Raw genomic sequence first — 21,836 nt, 5'->3', positions numbered from 1 at the left:
CACTACAGGAGCAGCTAGATCATAACAATTACACAAATATAGCAAAGTCCAAGTTAAATAAAATGCAAAGTGGTAAGTTGCTGTTAAAGATATATTTCAGGGTAAAAATTCAATGCATATGTGGAACTGGATTAGAAGAAAGAGAGAATACTGCACCAATTTATATTCCCTTTGAACTGTCTGTAATACAGACCATAAAGTGCATTTTCAAACATATAGCATATCACAGAACTAGACAATTATTTCTAGCCATGGCACTTCTAGGCTTTTGGGAAAGGAGAGCAGAAATAGTCTAGTGGAACTGTGCTGTGTGACAAAGCATCTACTGGTGGGTTCTGCCCAACATCAATAAACAATTGTTTTTCCTTTAAATGAAGGAAAGAATTTCAGCAGTAAACAAATGCTTCACATCTTGCATGAATACTTCAACAGAATCAAAGCAAACCTGTCTTTTCACACCTCCTGGAAGTGTTATTCCAAGTCAAAATACAAGTCATAGCCTGAGATCAGTTTTCAATCACGACAACCATGACTCCGTGATAATAAGGGATGGTGACACACAAGACACTAAAGCTTCCTGTGACACTCCCCCCTGGAATCCACGCTCATTATTGTAAGGATAATTATCTGGGTATCCCTGAGACCAATTTTGCACTTTTTGTATAAATATGACCTCTTGCATAAGACATGAAATTTAAAATCATCTCCTTCACGGATATCATTGAGTCATTCCATTACCTCTGGGACAGATATGAATTATGCATTCTTCGATTCTCTTTAAAATTTAGATGCATAAGGGGGCACGGAAAAATCTAAATGGTACTAAAAATATAAAGCATTCAAGAAAGAAACAATAACTTGCATGCTACTAAGTGCTGCAGTGCTCTGAAGGCTCCCTGACTGGTCAAGAAAAGCACATAAAGCACTGAAAGGCAACAGCAGGCCTCCATGCTAATGGCTGCTAGTGACAAGGGCTCACTGAATGTCACTGCTTCACATACTGTGTACTGCTCATTTCTCTTATCTGTGTGACCTCTCTTTTGAAATGACTGATGAAACTCGCCTGAATTAGCATCTTTGCTTCTGGGCATTTGCCACCTAGAAGGCATTTAGCAAAATCTCTACTAAATACAAAAATAAAGCATGGGGGAAAAAAGATCATAATCTTAACAAAAAAATAATCACTATGTCTGTTAAAGAATAGTCTGTGTGTAATGCAAAAGGGCTACTTCTCTGAAGCCTCCTTGTTAGGTTATTTTTCTACCTTGACACCCTTTAGGAGCACTGGCTTGTCACAATACATGCATTCACATTGCATACTTGGCTAACATTTTCATAATTGGTGTGAATAAAAAGAAATAGCTGTTACTGCAAGAAAAAAAAAAAGAAATGCCTCTGTTCTGATGCCCTGCTGCTATGATGACCTATTTCACACTAGCATCTGCTCTCTTCTCATGAACCACTCCAGATGTAAGCTGGCAAAACAGCACTGCAAGTATGTTACCCAGATGTCCACCGAGTGCTGCAGATGTTTTCTTCCATGCTTCACATTTAATGTGTGCCTGATTAATTTTTTCATTATTATCTCAGCTACTTCGCCCACAGAATTTCCTAAAGTTTGCAGAATCCAGGATCTAATTTGCAGCCACAAGGAGCAGCTCCCTTTGTGTAAAAAGGTTCATTAATGTCTGGAATAACCAGTCAACAGAGCCTTGGTCTGAATTGCCAAAAGAAATGCAAACTTCAGTAATCTATTATGTCTTGATAATATCTGCCTGAGGATTTAACACAATGTTCATTTCAATTCAAAATTACAGATGTTTGCAATATTCAGATGCATCAGTCTGACCAAAAATATTATGCCCGTTCTCTGCCTCAAGCCCTTGACCTGAATGAGGTTAGTGACAGGGATATGAATGACTTGAGTGGAAAATGAAACACAAAAGTAGTTTTATCATGAGGAACAATATTTCTTCTGTCACTAAACCATTTTTTCCCCCTCAAAATTACAGAGTAGACTGCAAATCTTCAAGGCTAGCAGTCACGACGACAGTCTAAGTGCCATTTAAAAGAATAATAATTTATGAGATGCCTTGGTAGAATAGAAAAGGTCACAGAGTAAACTCCCCAGGGAGGACAGGATGACAAAGGTTACAAAGATGACTAAAGACTCGCCTAGAGAAGGGAATTTTCTTGGAAGGAAGATGTTTTCTTGCAACAGTTTCATCCTACCTAACACAGTTCCTCATCCAAATGAGCAGTTCACCTTTAAGTTAGCTAAAAGGCATTGCTTGCAAAATGTGCTTCTGAAATTTGTAGATTAGCAGCTTGGCCTTGTACTCACTGAAGTCCCACTGAAGTGCTGGTAGAGGGAGGACACTGTGGGTCTGTCCCACAGGGCACAAGGGGGATGCCTTGGTGTGATCCCACACGGGACATCAAGCTTGACAAAATCTCTGGAGTCCTTGCAATACAGTCCCCAATTAAATCCTACTTTTGTGGCAACCAAAGTACCATCTACAGATCTCCAACAGGCCACCACAGACTGGCACAATTTGTCTCAGAAGCAGTGTGAGGAGTTGGTAGGTAAGGAGATTAAGACACACAGTTGACACACTGCTCCTGCACAGTTGTAAATATGCACACAAGCCATCACTCTACCAAGCAATTTGGGCAGCTTTTCCTTGCCACAGCTATAGCATTCCCCTTCCTCAGATGCTGCAAGTACAGAAAAAAAGGCGAGCATGAAGAAAAGCAAGAACAACGCTTTTTGGCACAGCTCCACTTTCTGCCAAAACATCTCTGGGCTCATAAAATACACATGAACTGGTGGGAGAAGCTGATGCTGCAAACCTGGGAGTAACCAGCGGTGTCTACAAAACATCAGAGTGATAAAAAATAGCTTAACCTGAAGCCAGCATGCAACAAAAGACAGCTCATCTCTTCAGAAATGTGTGGCCATAAACATTTCGAAAACTGACAGTTTCCAACTGCTCACGATCAGCTGTGGGAAGTTTCTGCAGCTGAATCAATAGCTGGCACTTATGGAGGGGGTTGGCACAGCTCTGAAGGGTACAGATGTAACAGGTGCTGGTAAAGAAGAGGTTATTGACTGCTTTGAGTATAAGAGAATATATCTAATTTCTGTAGGATAACTATGAGAGCCCTTCTTGCTGGTATCTGACCTCCATGCCAGGCATCCCAGTCCATAAAGAGGTACCTGAGAAGCAAATAATCATTGAGTCAAATTATCTAAGGAGTGTTTGAGGATGCTTACCCATTTTCTATGTTAAAATCAGGCAATTTTCTAAAGGGGGCGAATGCCACAGACATTCAGAGTATCTTCAATCCCTTGCTCCAGCAGTCCCTGGTCCATCACAACAGACCACAAAGCCTTTGGCTGGCTGTTCAGATCACAGATAATTTTCACAGACCCATAACTGCACGCTGATGACAGCAGAGTGTGCCTTTGGGAGAGGGAAGGGCAGAAGGCAAGTGGAAAGTGGGATGCAGCTGAGCAAGACTTCAATTGAAACATCATCTTTTATCCTGCACATCACCTGCAGGAAGGAGGGAATGTCATAGACACGTTGCAAACACATCAAAGAGCTCAGGCAATTCCCACTCCTGAGTGACAAATCCACTGGGCATGCTGCCAGGCAGCCCTCCTGAACCTGTCCAAGGAAGGGAACCAGCACTTCCACCCCAAGATTTGCCTCATGCTTAGAGACGCTTACTCTGGCGCAGAAGCTCGCCCTCAGTGCCGAGCCTTGGTGGGCTTTGTGTGAGGGGTTTTATACTCTCCTGCGTTGGTTTTGTATGCCTTGTCTTCCTTTATTAATTTTAAACAGAATGGAGGGATGTAAATTCACCATTGGGGATATGTCAGTGTTTGCTCAACATACCTTTATTAATTTTGTATTGAGCGGTGGATGTGATTTCACTCCGAGGGGAAATCAGGGGTAGCAAAAGGTCTTTCCCACAGCAGGGCAGCAGTGGGGAAGGGGAGATAATTTCTCTGTGGGTTTATTTTGAGTGATTTATGTGCTTCCAAGGGTTTCTAAAGCTGAAGAATTTTGGGCTTTCATGAACAGGCATTTTCAGTGCCATGACCCACTGGTCTAAAGATGTTTATTAGCTTAATGTAGCATTTGTTATTCAAGTCTTACTACTTAGAGTACATTTTAAAAGCAGCAGATGATGCCTTCTTATAGTGCAAGAACAGTATGTAAAGAGGGAAATTTAAAAGATTTCAAAATTGAGACCTATTTCCAAATAAGACTTATTCTTTAATGGTACAAATGCATAAACAGCATATGAACTGCAAAAGGGTTGTTATTTTTCACCTCACACAAGGTTTAACTCTTGGCCATAAAGTTTAATTCTTGGCTCACTGCAAAAATTGCCTGTATCTCTGAGAACGGCTTGGCAGCCTGTCATTTCCAACAGTGCAATTCCCAGCCCCCAAACAAGCCAACACTTGGCTTGGAGCATGCAGGGATACTCAATGCCCTGGACTGATGGAAATGTTGTGAAGTTACTTACTTGTAGACAACTCTTTGCTATCAACTTCCAATTCACACAGTATGGTTGCACTCCAGCGTATCCCTTTGTTTAGACTCTTTCTCCCAGGATATCTCAATTCACCAGCATCACAACAATGAAGGGGATGTTCCCTTTTCTGTCTGTCCTACTTGCTTTAAAAGAAATTTTTTCAGAGGGAAAAAAAAAAAAAAAAAAGAAACAACAAACCAACAACCCCTCATGCCTCCTTTAGTTTCCAGAGGTTCCTAGGTTGCATCTTCTCCATACTCAGCTTTGCAAAATGCAATCAATAATGAACAGCAGTGTCCTGAAGGATCTGGCCATTTCATAAATGACAGTCAAAAAGCACAGAAGCAACAGGTGCTGTTTACTGTTCAGTTCTTCACTGCAACAAATTTCACCCTCACTTCATCATGTATTTTCTCACTCACATTTCTGCAATGCAAGTACAGAGGCTGCTCCACTTTTTTAACCCTCTGAGCATGACAGGTGTCTTTTCCTCTGCTGACTATCTGAGCACAAAGTCTGTGACTTTGTACCTCATCTCCAGCTCCACCAGCACCCAAAGAGTGAAACCCAGCCTCATGTTCACTGCACAGGGCAATTCAGATGGTGATTCCTCTGTACTGTGGAGGTCTCTGTGACTCCTCAGGCCAGGGACCTGTTGTGGGAAGGTGGCCATGGTGTGAAGCTATCAGTGTACAGCAATTTGGGGAACGTTTGCTGTGTAAGGAAGATGAATATTCTCATGCAAAGTCTAAAGTTTCTGTTTGCCCTTCCCAAGGCAGCTGTGACATGGAGAAAAGCTGACCAGACAAAAGACCTGTTTCACTGATCAGAAGATGCCACAGCAAAATTTATACTTCCAAAGACTTACTAGGATTTATGCTCCTGAACAATGCCTTACTGAGACTGCTTCTCTAACAAACTTCAAATGGTGAACTGAATTAAGTATTTGCTTGAGCAAAACATACTACATACTTGAAAACTGAATTAAAGACTAGCTGGCTCTCCCTGAACATGTACAAGTGATTCTTTTCCTAAACTAATGCAGGTGGCACACGAACTCCTTGTGTGACTGACAGCAAGGGCAGAAAGTTTCTGCACCGAGAAGCACAGTTCCCATTTTGAGCACCAGAAAGAGCAGAACTGCTTTGTTTGAAAAATGAGCGATGGAAACAGGAGAGAAAGGGAATAGAGGAGTGCAGCTGGCTGTCATGGGCTCTCTAGGTCAGCACTTTTATACCTGCTGAACACAGCTGGATTTTCAACACGTGGGAGGGAAAGAGGAAGGGCAGGATTTGAAAACTGGCTCACATCCATCCAAGATGATACCATGCAATCCAGAGAAAAAGTAATAAATACCAGGTACATGTCACAGCACACAATGCTAACTGCCTTTAATAAAGGCTAATGCAATGATACTCACCAGCCTCCTTACTGTGCTGCCAGCAGCCTGGGTGTTACCAAGGACTGAAGGCAGGCAGGCAGAGAGGCAGGGAGCAAAGGAAGACAAGCAGCCCTGCCTGACTGTGAGCCTCTTGTTCAGGATCCTGCTTACTGACCTCATGTAGGAGTACAGGAGTCAGCCAGCGCTCCACATCATTTGCCTGTTAGCTGTGTCCTCACCCTGGTTTCAGCTAGGACAGGGTTAATTTTCTTCCTAGTAGCTGGTACAGTGCTGTGTTTTGGATGTAGTATGAGAATAAGGCTGGTAACACACTGATGTTTTAATTGCTGCTAGGTAGTGCTTACACTGAGTCAAGGACTGCTCACATTCCCATACTCTGCCAATCAAGGAGTTGAGAGAGAGTATGGCCAGGACAGATAACCCCAGCTGATCAATGGCATGTTTCATACCATAGAAGATCATGCTCAGAAATGGGCAGGGCATTTGCTCATTTTGTGCTGAGCAACTGTGTTGTGCACCACTGTTTTTCTTGGGGTTTATTTCTCTCCTTTCTTCATTACTCAATAACTACTATTATCATCATTAGCAGCATTATTATTGTTATTGTTAATATTAAATTTTATCTTACTTCATTTATTAAACTGCTCTTAACTCACAACTTTTACTTTTTCCCAATTCTCCTCCCCACAGGGAGGGGTGTTGGGGGATGGGGTGAGTGGGTGGCTGCATGGTATTTAGTTGCTGGCTGGGATTAAACCACAGCAGTTCTGGACAAGCTGCAGGTCAGCAGTGATATTCTGTGCCCAGTTCCTTTCCAAGTCCTCCAAAAATAGAGGAGGGAATGATGTCTTAAGTTTTAGCTGTCATATTTTTCAGATTTTGTACTGCATTTGTATATAATTCTGAACTTCATATAAAGTGTTAGCAAGTTCTCTTCACAGTTTACTTAGACAAAACAATCCTTTTCTAGACTGAGAACCAAGGACACCATTGCAGCTTCAGGCCCAAGAAGTGTAAACAAAAGCAAATTGAGGAGAGAAATCTGGGAGGATGGGACTTCAAGGCATCAGAACTGGCTAGAGTTACTGTCCCTGTCCTTCACCTTCCTGCAGCTGCCTTGCTCTCCTCTTTTTCAGTGGAACTGTTTATAAAACTTTGGATGAAAATTGCATTCAGTCATTGCCTCTCTTCACCCTGGAGAAGGGAAGGCTCAGGGGACCTCATCACAGTATTCCAGTACTTAAAAGGGCAGCTGCAAAGAGAATGGAGGCTTTCTCTTTACAAGGAGACATAGGGAAAAGACAAAGGGCAAGGGATGAAAGTTGTACCAAGAGAGGTTTCAGCTCAATATGAAAAATAAACTTTTACCCTGGGAACAGTCAACCACTGGAACAACCTCCTAAGGCATGTGGTAGAATTTCTGTCTAGAGGGTTTTCAGATGCAATTGCACAGGGTGCTAGATAATCTCATCTAGACTTCTTTTCCCACAAAATGTTGGACAGATGATCTTTCAAGGTCTCTTCCAATCTGGACTGTTCTATGATTCTATAACTAGCTATCCCCCAAATCCTCTTTCTCTGGAGACTGATTCCCAGAGCTTCCCATCCAGACCTTCAAAGCTGCCTGTATCATCTGCTCTTTCTCTCTGAGGTTAAGGTTGTCACAGAATAATTTATATTGGAAGGGACCACTGAGGGTCCTCTTGTGCTTAAAAGAGATTGCTCAGAGTCTTCTCCAGTCAAGTTTTTTACAGCTTTGAGGTTGGAGATTTCACAGCCTCTCTGGACAATTTGTGTTAGTCTTTGATCACACCTATGGTGACTTTTTCCCCTCCAAATATATACAGTCAGGATTTCAAATGTTCCAAATTGTGTCTGTTCTTTTTCTTATCATCATGCACATTTGAAAAGAGTCTGACTTATGCATCCCCTCCCATTAGGTAGTCTTAGACAGCAAAAAGATTCCCCAATGACCTTCCCTTGATCTGAGCAGTCCCAGATCTCTCCACTCCTCATATATCTTCTGCTCCAGCTCACTGTACATCTTGGTGGTCCTCCAGGGGCCTTGCTTCAGTCTACCTATGCCTTTCTTCTACTGGGGACCCCAAAATCAGATACAGTACTTCAGGTGTGGGCTCACATGTGCTGAATTAAGGACAATTATGACTTCCAACCAAGCTAGGTACAGCTAAAAGTATCCAGGGGTCAGCAGAGCACAGAGCTAGAACAAAACGCCCTACAGATATGTGCCCAAATGTGAGCAAAATACACAGAATATTACTATGACTGGAGTAGCACTGAAAGAGAGATTAAAGTCAGCCACTCAAGCCCAGAGCAGTAGCAGGCTCACAGGTAAAGCAGCCCAACCAGTTGGAAGAGACTGGACAGATATGAGGGGAGAAAGGTAGGGAACACCATAATATTTCAGAGCACATAACCACTTAAATCAAAGCAGCTAAATTACTGCAGATCTTAGCAGGAATAAAAACAGCAGTAATTTCTCCATTATATTATAATGGATAACTGTTTCATGCAAACACATATTTTCCTATTATCAGTGTAGCATGATTAGACACTGTACAGCACCATCATGAAAAGATGATAAAATGGGCCAAAAGTGATATTAACCAATTGACCATGGAGGCATTTCTGCAACACAGAATATACACACGAAAATTGCAATTCATACAATCTTTGTGAAGAGATTACATATCTGCATCTGCTATCCAAACCAATGATATCCTGAAAAATTAAATAAAAAAAGAAAAAAAATTGCTTGGCAAATTTTCATCTCTAATACACAATACCAAAACTTCTATACACCTTGAAATGAGACCACTAATAACAAGAAGGAAAAAATCTCCTTCCTAAGAGATACCGGAAAGAAAGCATACACACACGGGGGAGGAAAAATAGTGATTTGTCTACCACCTTTGTGAGTAACTCCCTCAGGAAAGAGTCATTTTGGCATTAGGACCATGAGACATGGTAGCAGTAGTGAGTATAGAGAAAACAACAGCCTGGAGGGAAACGCTTTCATCAGGTCTGCAAATGTTGTCTGTACTAAGGAAAAAGGAACTTTGCATTGCCATGGGGGATTTTTTGGCAGCAACAGCAGCACAAATTGAGTCCCTATGAAGAGCTGATCATAAGGAACAATCAAAAGCAAAACTCTGGTATCTTCTTACTTTGTTATTGGAGGGAAAGAAAAGGAATGAAGGAGACTCTTATGCTAGGAATAGTCCTCAAAGCACTGGAGCAAAGTTCTGGTCAGTTCAATGATTTGGAAATCTGCTCATGAAAGTCTGGTTAACATTTAAGGAATTACTCAGATGAGTAACTGCCTGTCATGGATACTTTTCTGCCAACACAGATTTCCTATGTGGACAAGACTTTCCCCAAATCCCTTCCAGTGATCAGAAGCATTGTCCACTCCTTCGATTTTCCTGGAAGGAAGGCAGTAAAAATGTCAAAAGTTACTGAGTTATACAAACTTACTCTTCTGTCTTTCTTTTTTTCTTTTTTTTTTTTTTTTAAACTTTGCCCTCTGTCAAAAGAGGCATATTCTGATTTCTTTTGTTACTGGCTTGTTACAAAGAGTTACTTGCAATAAAGTCTTATCCTTGACCCAGCAAAATTCACGTAGGTTTATGCAAAGCAGAAAATGGTCTTTTGGACTGAAATGCCTCCTCTAAAACCAGAGTCCATGACTCTAGACACAAAATACTTCTAGCAAGGGCAGAAGCACTTGCCGTGTTCGTGTTTATTTTAAGTAATGTGATGATAATAGGGCCACACAGTGATTTTTTGTGGTTGGGAGAGGTTAGCAGCAGAACTGAGGTTGAAAACTGCTGTCTTAAACTACTAAGAGCAAAGCCACAAAATGGAAATACATTCTTTTTTGGACTACAGACTAAGAGGAATGAGTAGTACTGGTGGGGGTTCCACAAGCCTATTTCTGGCTAGAAAAACTGCCCTGATGGAGATTCGCTGGAGCTCCTTGCTGGCCTCCACCTTCACTCGCAGTCCTGTGTCACGTAATTAAGCCTGGAGGGGATATAGTGTGTCTCATCATGCCCACATGAACACACAAAAAGGGTCTGCTTGAGCAGAGTGGAGGATTTCTGGATTTCTATCAGCAGGAATCAGTGAGTACACCTGAGGGATTCTGTGGCACCACATCATTGCAGTAATGAGCAGGCAGATGCCCTTGACAGAGGGAAAGGTCATTATTTTCTGCATAGTTTTCCTACCCACATCACCTGCAAGCTCACTTCCAGTTTGGCAAGCTGCTCTTTAAGCAGAAATCAGCCTGACAGAGACTTTAAGAAATGAAAGTATAATTAGGATCTGTTATATTTGGGATGTGTCTTTGCCATGTTACCGCTGACTTTGGAGCCTGCAATTACTGGCAGAAAGCTTTTAGCAAAGAAAGATTTGAATGAAATAAACAACTCCTCCAAAAAACAGCAATCGTGTATCAGGGTGTGTCATCCAAGGGAGAATCTTAATGGCATCACTTCACATCCCTAAAGCCCTGCACATGGAAAGATTCTGCTGAACTAGCCTGTGTCCACTAAACACCAAAGAGCAGAATAATTCTGCATTGGAATAAATTCTTCAAGCACTTCTTCTTGAATTAATACTAAAATTGCAAAGTGTCTGCACTCCAACCACTACAGCCACATAAAGTAAGGTTGTTTGGAGCAAAACAGGTTCTTTCTGTGCCTGCAAGAGACTTGTACATACATTTGCAACATGCCCATTGCTAAAGTATCTGTGTCATGAACTGATAAAGGAAATACTAATAGAAAAATGGAAAAGCTGCATGCACAGGCAGCTCTTACACTAAAAACTAAGTACCAACAGAGGTCACCTCTGGAAAAGACGGAGATAGGGCCTCCAGCAGCCTAATCCTAACAGCCACACTCTCAAAAGAAAAGCAGCCCTTTGCGCACATGAACTTCTCGGTTTGCAAGTACACATGCATATTAAAAAATCATAAAAGCAAGACATCAGTGAGGGATGAAATCTCTCATGAAGCATTTCCAAGACCAAGGACAGACTGCATGTATGGCTGCATACGATGTATTTTGCACCCTACAAGCACAAGTGGGGCTGTTCTCTGAAATACAAGTTTATACTTTTGTAAATGCTCTTCAGTTAGACTGAAACATTACAATTCAGATTTTTAAGCTTTCAAACACAAAAACTGTAAAAAAATTAGAAAGGGATTTTAATGGGGTGAAACAGGGTCAAAAAGGAAGCCTGAGCCCATTTTGAGAACTGGTTCACAAAAGAAACCCTTACACAAAATTTGACTACAAGTTTGCAAAGACGATTCTCCAGATTTCTGCAAGGTCATTTCAGGTAAAGGTTTGAAAAGCACACTGTTTCTTTAGATATCTGGGTGTATATCCAGCAGGAATTAGAACAGCAAGAAAATCTGTTTTGTTCTGTCTGCCTGGAATCTGTCACCTTTTAAATCAACTTCTTAAAAACACTAGTTTCCATCTGCCAACACCACAGTGTGTGTGTGTGTGTGTATATATATATATATATATATATATATATATATATATATATATATAGTGCTTTAAGTGCAGAAGAGGATATCGAGTCCCTCAGAAATCCCATGCTGTTATGTTTAGGACATATTTTGATGATATTTCCTACAAGTTTCCCAGTGATGGCTGTGTCAGCAAGCTCTGGCACAGAATAGCAGCCAGCTGGGTGTGGACTAGACAGCATGTGGACAGGAGTCAGGCTGAGGACAGCACTGGAGCCAGAACGGTTGTATCTGTGCTGGAAATAAGGCTCTCATTTCTAAAGCATTTGCAGGATACACCCCCTCTAGGAAAAAAAAAATAAAAAGAAACCAAAAAAGAAACACTTGATTTTAAATTACAGTCTTTAAATGTACATTACTTAGAATTACATTTTAAGAGGATTTATGACTAAGATGGGGGAAAAAAAAGGCTTCTATATTATTAGCTGCAATTTTGAGGAGGATATCACAGAAATTATGTTTAAAGGTCTGGTCCTGGCAGTTCACATACATGTAAATTGTTCTGTACAGCTCAGTAGCACCCACTTGCTAGACAGAGAAAGGTCTGCAGGTTTGAACTGGTTGCATTATTGTTGGCATAAATTTACTCAAATTAGTCAGAGAGCTGGAAATGTCCTGCTTCAAAAAAATCCCAGGAACAAGTTAATAGTTAATATATATTTTTCAGGGCAGCTTGGAAAATCTTATGAAAAAATGTTTTTAAAAATCTTTTTCTCCACTGAACAGCTCAGAGAAGTATGTCCCTGACAAAGGCCCATAAGGGGCAAAAACACTGGTTATTTGTTCTCTTTTGCTCTTTACAAATGAAGCAAACTACAGTTAATATATTATGCATGTCTTTCAGCATATTTTTATTTAGCCTGCTGTGCCTTGGGAACTTTCACTTTGTTTTGTTTTGCCTTGGGAACTTTGATTTGATTTTGTTTTTTTGGTTAATAATAAAAGTGAAGTATTAGGGCAGGACGTCAACCAATCTAGAGCACGTGAGATTTGTTTAAGTTTCAATGAAACAGCCTCCCAACGTCTCTTTTCCAGTCCCTTATCTTATCAGCCACCAAACCACTCTCCACAAGCTGGCTTGTCAGAAGAACAACATGGGCCAGTTGCTATTAGTAATTTCATTTCCTGTTAACAGGATCTGTTGTTTCACCTGCAAGAATAAGACAGACTTTTCCAGTAACACACTGTAGGATCTCAGTCCTGCACAGGTTGGGTACAGAGTCCAATCTGTGCCTTATACTATTTGAATTCCCATTAAGGTGTTCATTAAAATGGATAATCAAAAGATATTCTTCAGTGGCAAGGAATTTACTCCTACTGCAGAACTGAAAGGGGGAAAGTGAACATCAAAGCCTGTGGGAGAAAGAAGGGGGAGAGAGGGCAATTGCCAGATTATACAGTCACTACATTCATTACTCATTAGTACTTTTTAATTTTATTTGGGGATGGGGGGGATCTCTCTTAATGGCTCTCTCCCTCAGCATATGGGAAAGCTGAGGAGCAAGAATGGACTAAGGAAAGCAGGACCAAAGAGATGGGAATGAAGGTTGAAGGGTTTTGATGGGGCTGAAAATCATGTTCTGGGTAAATAACCAACAGGGTGAGGCAGAGTGGAAAAAGAAAAGCTAGAAATTATCTGCAAGGGCAGGGTTCAGAAATGGATGGTCGCACAGCAGCACTGAGGGGTAGGCAGGCTCTCCCCCAGCTGCATTTGTCTCTAGCCTGCCCTACCCCACCAGCTGGAGGGCAGCACCTATACACCACTGCTACAATAAACTGGTATTCGTGGGTGGCTAATTTTCCCCTTCCTTTGCTTCCAAAAGGATATCCTCATTCAGTCCCTAACTTTTATAAAACCCTTTTCCAGCCTGGGGCAAAGACAGAAGCATGATTACAGGGACAGACTCCTGGAGGGTCACTATTTATTTTCTGAAGGAAACATAGAAATTGTCAGTCTGTTTGTGTACATCTAGACAGCAACATACAAATGTGCTGCCCTCCTCCTAAAAAAGTCGCAAGACAATTGGGAATGAACCAGCTCAGTTTCTTGCCTCTTCAACGGCTTCAAGCATGTTGGTCCCATGCAGCAGAACAAGTTATTCTGAAACTCTCAGTGGAGAAACTGCCCCAGTCCTTCAAAGGTGGTGGAAGATGGTTTCAGGATGTCATCCTCCTCTTTCCTATTATTTGAGGACCAAATCAGTGGAATTCCTCTACTGTGAACAGCATCCGGGGGGGAAATAATCTGTTTGCCACAAGAAATTTGAAGTATCTCATCTATGTAACCCATTTACAACCAAGTTTTCCTCCTTCCTACCACTGAGTCTCTTTTTGTAGTGGTGATTTTTGATTTTTTTCATGAGGTTTTTTGCCATTTATATATTTGTAATTATTTACATATATATGTATACCCTGGATCAGGTGGGACAGTGAAAACATGCAAATTAAGGTCTGACAAGAAGCTCCTCAGATGCAAGCTGAAGGCACTGCCTGTCTGTCCAGGTGAAGAAGGGAATTGTCTCACAATTAAGCTGTCTAGTTCTGCCAGGTCCCCCTCCACCCTGCACTCTCCTGAGTTGTACTTAGTTGTGCAGTTCTACTCTTACCATGAGGCAGCCCCCAGACACAGGTAAAATATCTGGGTATCTGGGATAGGCTTGAAACAAGCAAGAATTTTCCTGGCTCACAACCTGGGAATGAGTTGAAAAGGGCTGGGAAGATGGTTCCATAACCCTCAGTGGCAATTCCCACTGGCATCTTGGTATCCCTCCTTTGATAAAACTTCCCAGGATATTTCATATGGCTCCTATAAGATCCACAGGAAATTTAAAAGACATTTGCTAAAGATGGACTGAAATACAAGCTGCTGAAGTGCCTTTTTGGTGACATTACTTGTTCTTGGGCCTGAGAGCTCTTGTCAGCAAGGACTGTAAATGCTGACAGCTGAGATCAGACTGGTAAAGCCAGGACTGAAAGACAGCTGGCACAATTGCTCAGGTTAACCCTAGGCTGCCCACTATGATGCATATCTTCAAGTGAAGATTGAGACTGTAAAGCACAGAGCAGCCAGGAAAAAAAAAAAAAAACAAAAAAACAAAACAAAACAAAACAAAAAAAAAAAAAAAAAAAAAAAAAAAAAAAAAAACAAAAAAAAAAAACCAAAAACAAACAAACAAAAAAAAAAAATCAAAAAAAACCCAAAAAAACAAAAACAAAAAAAAAAGGAGTCTCTGAGAGAAAAAGGCACCATTTGGTTGGCCATGAAAAAGTTTCTTTTGGCTGCTTTAGCCCTAAAACATAAGCATATTGAGACCAGAAAATATAAACTGTCTGACCAACAGCCCTGAAGATGACAGCCCTGAAGGGTGTATCAGGGCTCAGCTCAGCATTACCTCTGAAAACTACTGCTTTATCTCTGAAAACTACTGCTTCTGCTGTCATTGCTGCACCAAAGCATGGGACAATCCTGCTAAGAGCTGAGTCACCAAAACCTGATTTTTTGCTTTGTGGCGTTAGCTGCAAAATTAAAAATCTCTGGATGTTTTCCTGCCACTTCTCCTTCATTAAAGACAGATTTTTTTAACAAAGAAAAGGATGGTGTAATCAGTATTAGATTACTCATCTGGCCAAAAACCTATGTCCACATTCAGACAGGAGAGTTACTCTTTTGCCTCAGCTTCACCTGTAACTTAAAAGAGGTTGTTCAAAGAAACAACCACCCCTTTTTCCTTCCTCTGCCTAATCTAGTGTGTGACGTCTGAAGGATTCCCTCTCCCCTTTGATGCTAGTTGGAATTCCTTCTCATCAGTCCCTCTGCACAGGCTTTTGGAAGCATTACCTCCACCACACCCACAGGAAGCTTGCCCCAGAGCTAAGGAGGCATGAGACACATCACCCCCCTCAGTGTTTGTTACACAGCCCCAGCATAAGCCCTCCTAACTCCAAATGAGCAGCCACCAGGGTGACAGGGTGCAGTGGCTTAACTTGGGCCCTGAAAGCTGCCTATTTGCATCAGTGTACCACTGCACCTGATACCATTAGATCTGTCTCCTAATAACAAGCTTAATGAGGCTAGAAATGGCATCACTGGAGTGTCACAACCGCCACAGAGACACTATTTGACACTATTTGAGAACAATCAGTGCAGTTGTGACTCCTCTTTACTCTGCTGCTATGCTTGGGAGGCAGAAGCCCCAGGGTGAGGCCAGAATTAACTGCTCTGGTTCTGCCATTCTTCCAGCTCCTCCCTTAACACTCAATGAGTAGTTGGTTTCCTTAGTAGAATAAAACCCAATCAAGTCCTTCCAGGCTGAAAAGGAGAACACAAAACCTTGCTAGAAAGTGATACTCCATAAAACACTTCCATCAGCTTTAACTTCATGCACTCAATACTTCTCATCATCCTCTTTTCAAGCAAGTAACAGAGCCATCACATACTTATGCTAATAAAGCAAATGTAATATCCTCTTCCTCCCTGTTTTCCTTTCTCCCTGGGGTTCATATATTAAAAAAGGGATTCTCTAAATGATGTTTAGAAAAGCTTCCAACTATTTATTCGTTTTCCTTTATCACTGTGCTGAGGTTGCACCCAGCTGATACAGAGGTTTAGTTTTTCCAGCTGGGAATCAGACTGAGGCACAGCAGTAGAAGCAGCAGTCAGATCCCACCGGCAAGACACAAATTTTCAAAGCTGTTGTGAGTATGAACTCATTTAAAAATCATTTAAAAGCCATTTAAATTAATTACAAAAAAAAAAAAAAAAAAAAAAAAAAAAAAAGAGCAAAAAAAAAGGAAGAAAGTTTACCTTACTAACAGCTTTAGGGCCTGTACTACATCTCATCTCTCAGGCTGGATCCCAGATGGTCAGAGCACCAAATTGCTATTTGAGTTTTAATTTTTCTTCTTATTATATTCAAGGTATGTCTGGAGACAAATTATGAAGCCTCTTATGAGTGGTCAGGAAGTAGGCACACATAAAGACTATCAAAAGGCCCTGTCACACCTTGCTCTATGGCAAGGCTTGGGTCACCAAACTGTCCCATGCAGATCTGCCACGATTAGAAAAGCCACAGGCAAACACAGCATTTGGAAAGTCTTTGCCCAGCTAAAATTCCTGCACCATGTTCCCTACTGGACATGCTTCTGGGATTTGGGTTTGCTTGCAACACTTTTCCAACACTAGCAGAGGTTCCCAAGCTGGCCACCTATGGCCTTGGGTAAAGATTACTGCAGAGCTGATTTGATTTGCTGACTGGAGTCCTGGTACCATTCCACTTCACCCATACTGCATGAGTTAAGTGCAGAACGATAGCATATGGGAAGAAATGCTGATTTCCTGGCATTCCTCCATTCCCTGACCTTCATTTCACACTCAAACCCACACCAACGTTGATACCACTCATGCACCAGCCTGAGTGTCCTAACCAGCTTCAAAATGCAAGAAGGCCAGAAAAGTCACCCCTGAGGAGAGAAACAGCAGCTTGAACTCAGGTCTGAGGCAGAGGCAAGCAAATGGGCAGACAGGCATCCACCCCAAAATCTTGTTTGGCTGCTACATTGGAGGTATTCCAGTTGCCTTTGCCATATTATTAATTCATGCCTTCTTTACACATCATTGCCTGACTTGGAGTTGCACAAAACCTAAACATATATTAAAAACACTATCATTGCATAAACAGCTCATTAAAATGGATTTTAAATGGAGACTGTAAAACTAAAATAAACAAATCTAAACCAAGGGTAGAATGCCCTTAAAATTAGAGATTTATGCTTGACTGGAGAAAACAAACGAGAGACAGTTCTCTCATTTCATCCCTACAGATATGCCTACCCAGCTGTATATCCTGTAACAACTAAAAAGGCAGATCCAATGTGATTCCTCTGTGGGCAAACACTAATCTCCTTGCTTTCACAGACAATGGAAAATAAACTTGAGTACATGCTAGTTTGGTTAGATTATTCCATACAGACTCTATTTTCTGTAATTCCTCAAAATAGATGCCTTTAAAGATATGTTTATGTGCTCAGCAGTTGTCCTGTGCTTCATCCACCCCTTATCTGAGCTGCAAAGTGTGAGACAGAAGCTGCTCCACTTCATAAAAAAGACTGGGCTGGTGATTTGCTGCAAGACTGTGCCCGTGCTAAGAAACTCTGCCCTGAGGGAGCCAATTTTTCTAACTCAGTGGGCATATATCAACAGTTTGGGTGTGAAGGGCCCTTACAGATCATCCAGTTCCAGCCTCCCTGATGTGGGCAGAGACACCTTCCACTGGACCAGGTTGCTCAAAGCCCCATCCAACAGGGCCTGGAACATTTCCAGGGATGGGGCTTCCACAACTTCCCTGGGCAACCTGTTCCATTGTCTCACCACCCTCAGAGTAAAGAATTTCATCCTAGCATTTAATCTAAACCTGCCATGTTTCAGTTCAAGGTCATTACTCCTTGTCCTGTTCACAAGCCCCTGTGAAAGCTCCCTCCCCAGCCCTCTTGTAGGACCCCTTTGGTTGCTGGAAGGTGCTGGAAGGTCTCTCCAGAGCCTTCTCTTCCCCAGACTGACAAACCCCAACTCTCTCTGCCTGCCTTCACCAGAGAGGTGCTCCAGTCCTCTGATCATCTTTGTGGCCCTCTTCTGGAACCACTCCAACAGGTCCATTTCCTTCTTATGCTGGGAGCCCCAGAAGTGGATACAGTGCTCAAAATTACCAAAAATCCTCTGAGATTGGGTTTTAAAGCAATTGAAGTGACCTGGATTTTACAGAAGTATTCACTTCAAAATGCATAGGTGCAGAAGCATTTTGAAGTGTTCAGGATATCACAATAAGAAAAGAGATTGGCCTTATCCTCTGCCCACTAGGACTGCAAACACAGGATTTGACTTTCTGACAGTATTTTTAAAAAAAATTTATAACTAGACTTACAGATCACAATTAACAGATAAGCAACCTAGCCAAAATAAAGATAGATCATTTAATGCAGCAAATTCAATATCACATTTAATGCTTTGGAAATCTTCCCTTCTATCTGGCTGCCAGGGTCAACATCTGCCTATTAATCTTTTTAGAACAATAAACATATCAGTTTGAGGCATCATATTATATGATTATGGGACTGGCTATCAGAAGGTATGTGGCAACAATAAAAACTCAGGAGTACTTAATGCTTAATATGCTTGAAATCCAGCACTTTGCAGCTTAATGCACTACTACTGGGAACACTAGTTACAACATCTAATTTCCAAGGGACATGAAATGTTCAAACCCAAGCAGGAAACAAAATTAACTAGTCCAAACCACAAGATTTTGAACAGTAGTTTAAAATAACAGTTTTTTCCATTATAAACAGTAATATTGAATATACAATATCCATGATTCTGAAACAAATTCCTGCATTTTGCCTTCTGTTTTCTTCCTCATTAGCCCACTTTGGAAAGGATGCCTCACAACAGTCCTTTCTATGGTGTTTTAATAAATAAACAATTTTCAGACAACTTAATAGTGTCACAATAAGAGCTAAATTTCCCAGCATCAACAATAAGAGAAATTACCATTCGATTCCTCACATATTTTTTAAAAGTAGATTTTCACTTGGACCTTTAGCAAACCATAGTCCTTTCCACTCAAGGGTGAGACACCAAACATAATGAGAGGAGAGGGAATTTCCCAACTCTGTAGCTCTGGTGTGAATCACAAAGGAAATTTTACACTTCCTTCCAAACAGATGTCATGGCAGAAGAAGCGGTCACACCCTCTGCAGAGGGATCTTCAAATGTTTCAACGCTGACAAAAAATGTTTCAATTGAATTTTACATCCAGAATGACCCACTTCCATTTCTCATGAAACTGTTGCAGCATCCCAGCAAAGGCTGTTCAACTTTCCCCTTGCCATAAGCTTTTCAGAGTTTGGAAAGGCCTGTTAGGCTAAAAGGACTTCAAAAATGGCCTACCAGCCCAGTGCTCTTCCCAGCAGAAATTCTTCAAACTTTTCTAAGTAAAAAGGACTGTTTTCCCACTTGTGTAATGCTTTATTCTGAACTAAATCTGTCAGATAACAGAGCAGTATCTGTTACTGCACTCAGTGCTGTCAGTGGGGAGCCCACCACTCTGAACATCACAAAATTTTTCTCCCAAATGGTGCCTTTTGGTTTAGTGGATTTTTCATGGAAGATCTAAACAAAACTACTGTCAGTTGGAGACTTGCTCAGAAATCTGCCACAAGTCTTCTTAAGTCCTGTAGTATTCGGATGCCATAAAATTAACACTGCTGCTGGTAAAAAAGGGAGAGATCCTATGGATGGCAGTGGTGCTGGCATGTGGTGCAGACACCAAATAACTACATTTATTTTCTGTCTTTATTTTCTTCACCTGTCGTGTCCACCCTCACACTCCAGCACAGAAGCTTATCCACTTTGGAGGTGCTTGATGTTTACAGTAATGTCTTGGCACACCATGGAAAAGCAACAATGATGGGTTAAGTGTGCTATAATATCTACCCCAATCCCTCACAAACTTCATCCACTGTAGCTGCTGTCTTCAAAAAATCTGAGAGCTCATGCTGTAGCTCGTATGTAAAAATCTCTTTAGGTTCTCTCAGTTAACAAAACAGCACTGCAAAAATTAGAATGCTTCTAGCTGCCTGCAGATATTTTAACAAAATGGAAATGAATATCCTTCAACCCACCTGCGAGTGACCCGCATTTGCTCTGTTGATAACAGCCCATGTTTCCTGCCACTCTTGCACAGCTTGAGAAGATTTGTACCACTCCTACTGCCTGAGCTCCTCTTGAAGAAAAACACTACTCAGGCTGCATGAGCTCAAAAACATGAACCTTGAGATAAACCAATCTACCTTTAGACAGACCACATATTTGGTAGCACAATGTTAAGTGTGCTGAGCTAATTAGGAGCCGATGATTCTTCTCCACGAGAGAAGAGCTTCTATTAAGGGAAAATCCATATTCTACCAGATCAAGGTAACTAGTATGGGAGGGAGGAACAAAACAGAACAAAAAAAACTGTGAGAGCTGTAGTAGAAGTTATTCAATAATTATGCTCTCCCTTTTTACAAAATCCCCGAATATCCAGCAAATCACAATCAATTCTACTTCATGTAATACATCTGCTGCATAATCTGCTGGCTAGGTCTTTGATGTTCTGAAAAACACCAGTAAGTGTCATAAATAAATCCTCTCTAGTTATTTGGCTGCACAGCTCAACTAATATTTCACACAATATCACCAGTATGAAAGCCCACCAGTTTTCTGACCTGCTGGTATAATTGGATTAAAATTACTATATTTGAATAAAACTATGCCTGCAGTGTGATGTATCACTGGGGCTTCCATCTTTCTGTTCATTCAGCAAACAGCTCTGCTGCACGTTGTGAGGAACATTTGTCCTTTGTGACAAAGCCATGTCCACATTACAGTCTTGCATGGAAATCTTATACAAGGTCAGAAGTATTCCCTTATGTCTGGGGAATACTTTTTCTGGACAGATAGAAACCACAAAACAATATGGAGAAACATTTCACCAAGAACAAATGACTTGTTGTGGATTTGTTTCGACTGCTACTAATTATTTCCACCTTCTTTACTTCCATGGCCCAAAAAGAGGGTTTAAAATGATGTTATTAAGTTGATACATTTGTGCTCATAAGAAGGAAGTCAGAAACCACTGTTTCACATCTGCTGTTTTTCATTTTCTACTTTCCAATTCCAAGGTTTCTCACTGACTGCACAGCACACAGCCCCTCCTGCTTTCTCCTCCCTTCCTCTAAACCAAAAATAGAGAAAAAGCCAAGCCACATCAAACCACACTAAAATATATTTAACTTGTACTATATTGCAAATACTCCTTAATATTTTGAGAGCTTTATAAAAATTTCAAAATTTTGTGCCTCTATTTGCTCTCTTCCAATAAGCCCCTCAAGACAATAGCTGAAACACACAGTTATTTTTTAAACAAGCCTCTGTTGCTGTTGGCAAATATTTAAGCAATGTCTTTTGCCAGATTCTTTGCCAACATGAACTGCCTGGCTCCTTCCCATGGGGTTTACAGCCTCAAAAGTGTACTCACCCAGAAATGCTGGGGAAAAATAGGGAAATTAATGTATTTGTTAAGTTAAAAAGTAAATATGTGAGATCAATATAGCTTACGGTAAAGTCAGCATCCTTCAGCATGACTCACATTAATCCAATACGGATCATACACAGTGCTTTCAGATGAAGAAGCTACAGCATCTTGAAGTCCTAACAACTTTTATAGCATGTCCTTGAAGTGTCCTGTTCCTTTCATCTCTGCTGAGAAAATATCA

At 41.2% G+C, this 21,836-nt stretch overlaps 1 protein-coding gene across 1 annotated transcript in view; it reads right to left on the bottom strand.

Annotated features, from left to right (window-relative positions):
• Positions 1 to 21,836, bottom strand: part of ENOX1 (ecto-NOX disulfide-thiol exchanger 1) — a 357,032-nt gene that overhangs the window by 245,598 nt on the left and 89,598 nt on the right. The window contains 1 exon segment of the mRNA XM_063149347.1: positions 16,330 to 16,448. The gene's annotated coding sequence lies outside the window, so the exon portion shown is untranslated.

The sequence above is a fragment of the Melospiza melodia genome, chromosome 2, assembly GCF_035770615.1.
Source record: "Melospiza melodia melodia isolate bMelMel2 chromosome 2, bMelMel2.pri, whole genome shotgun sequence".
Lineage (NCBI taxonomy): Eukaryota > Metazoa > Chordata > Aves > Passeriformes > Passerellidae > Melospiza > Melospiza melodia.
Note: the sequence above shows the minus strand (reverse complement) of the source record. Positions and strands in the feature narration are given on the sequence as shown.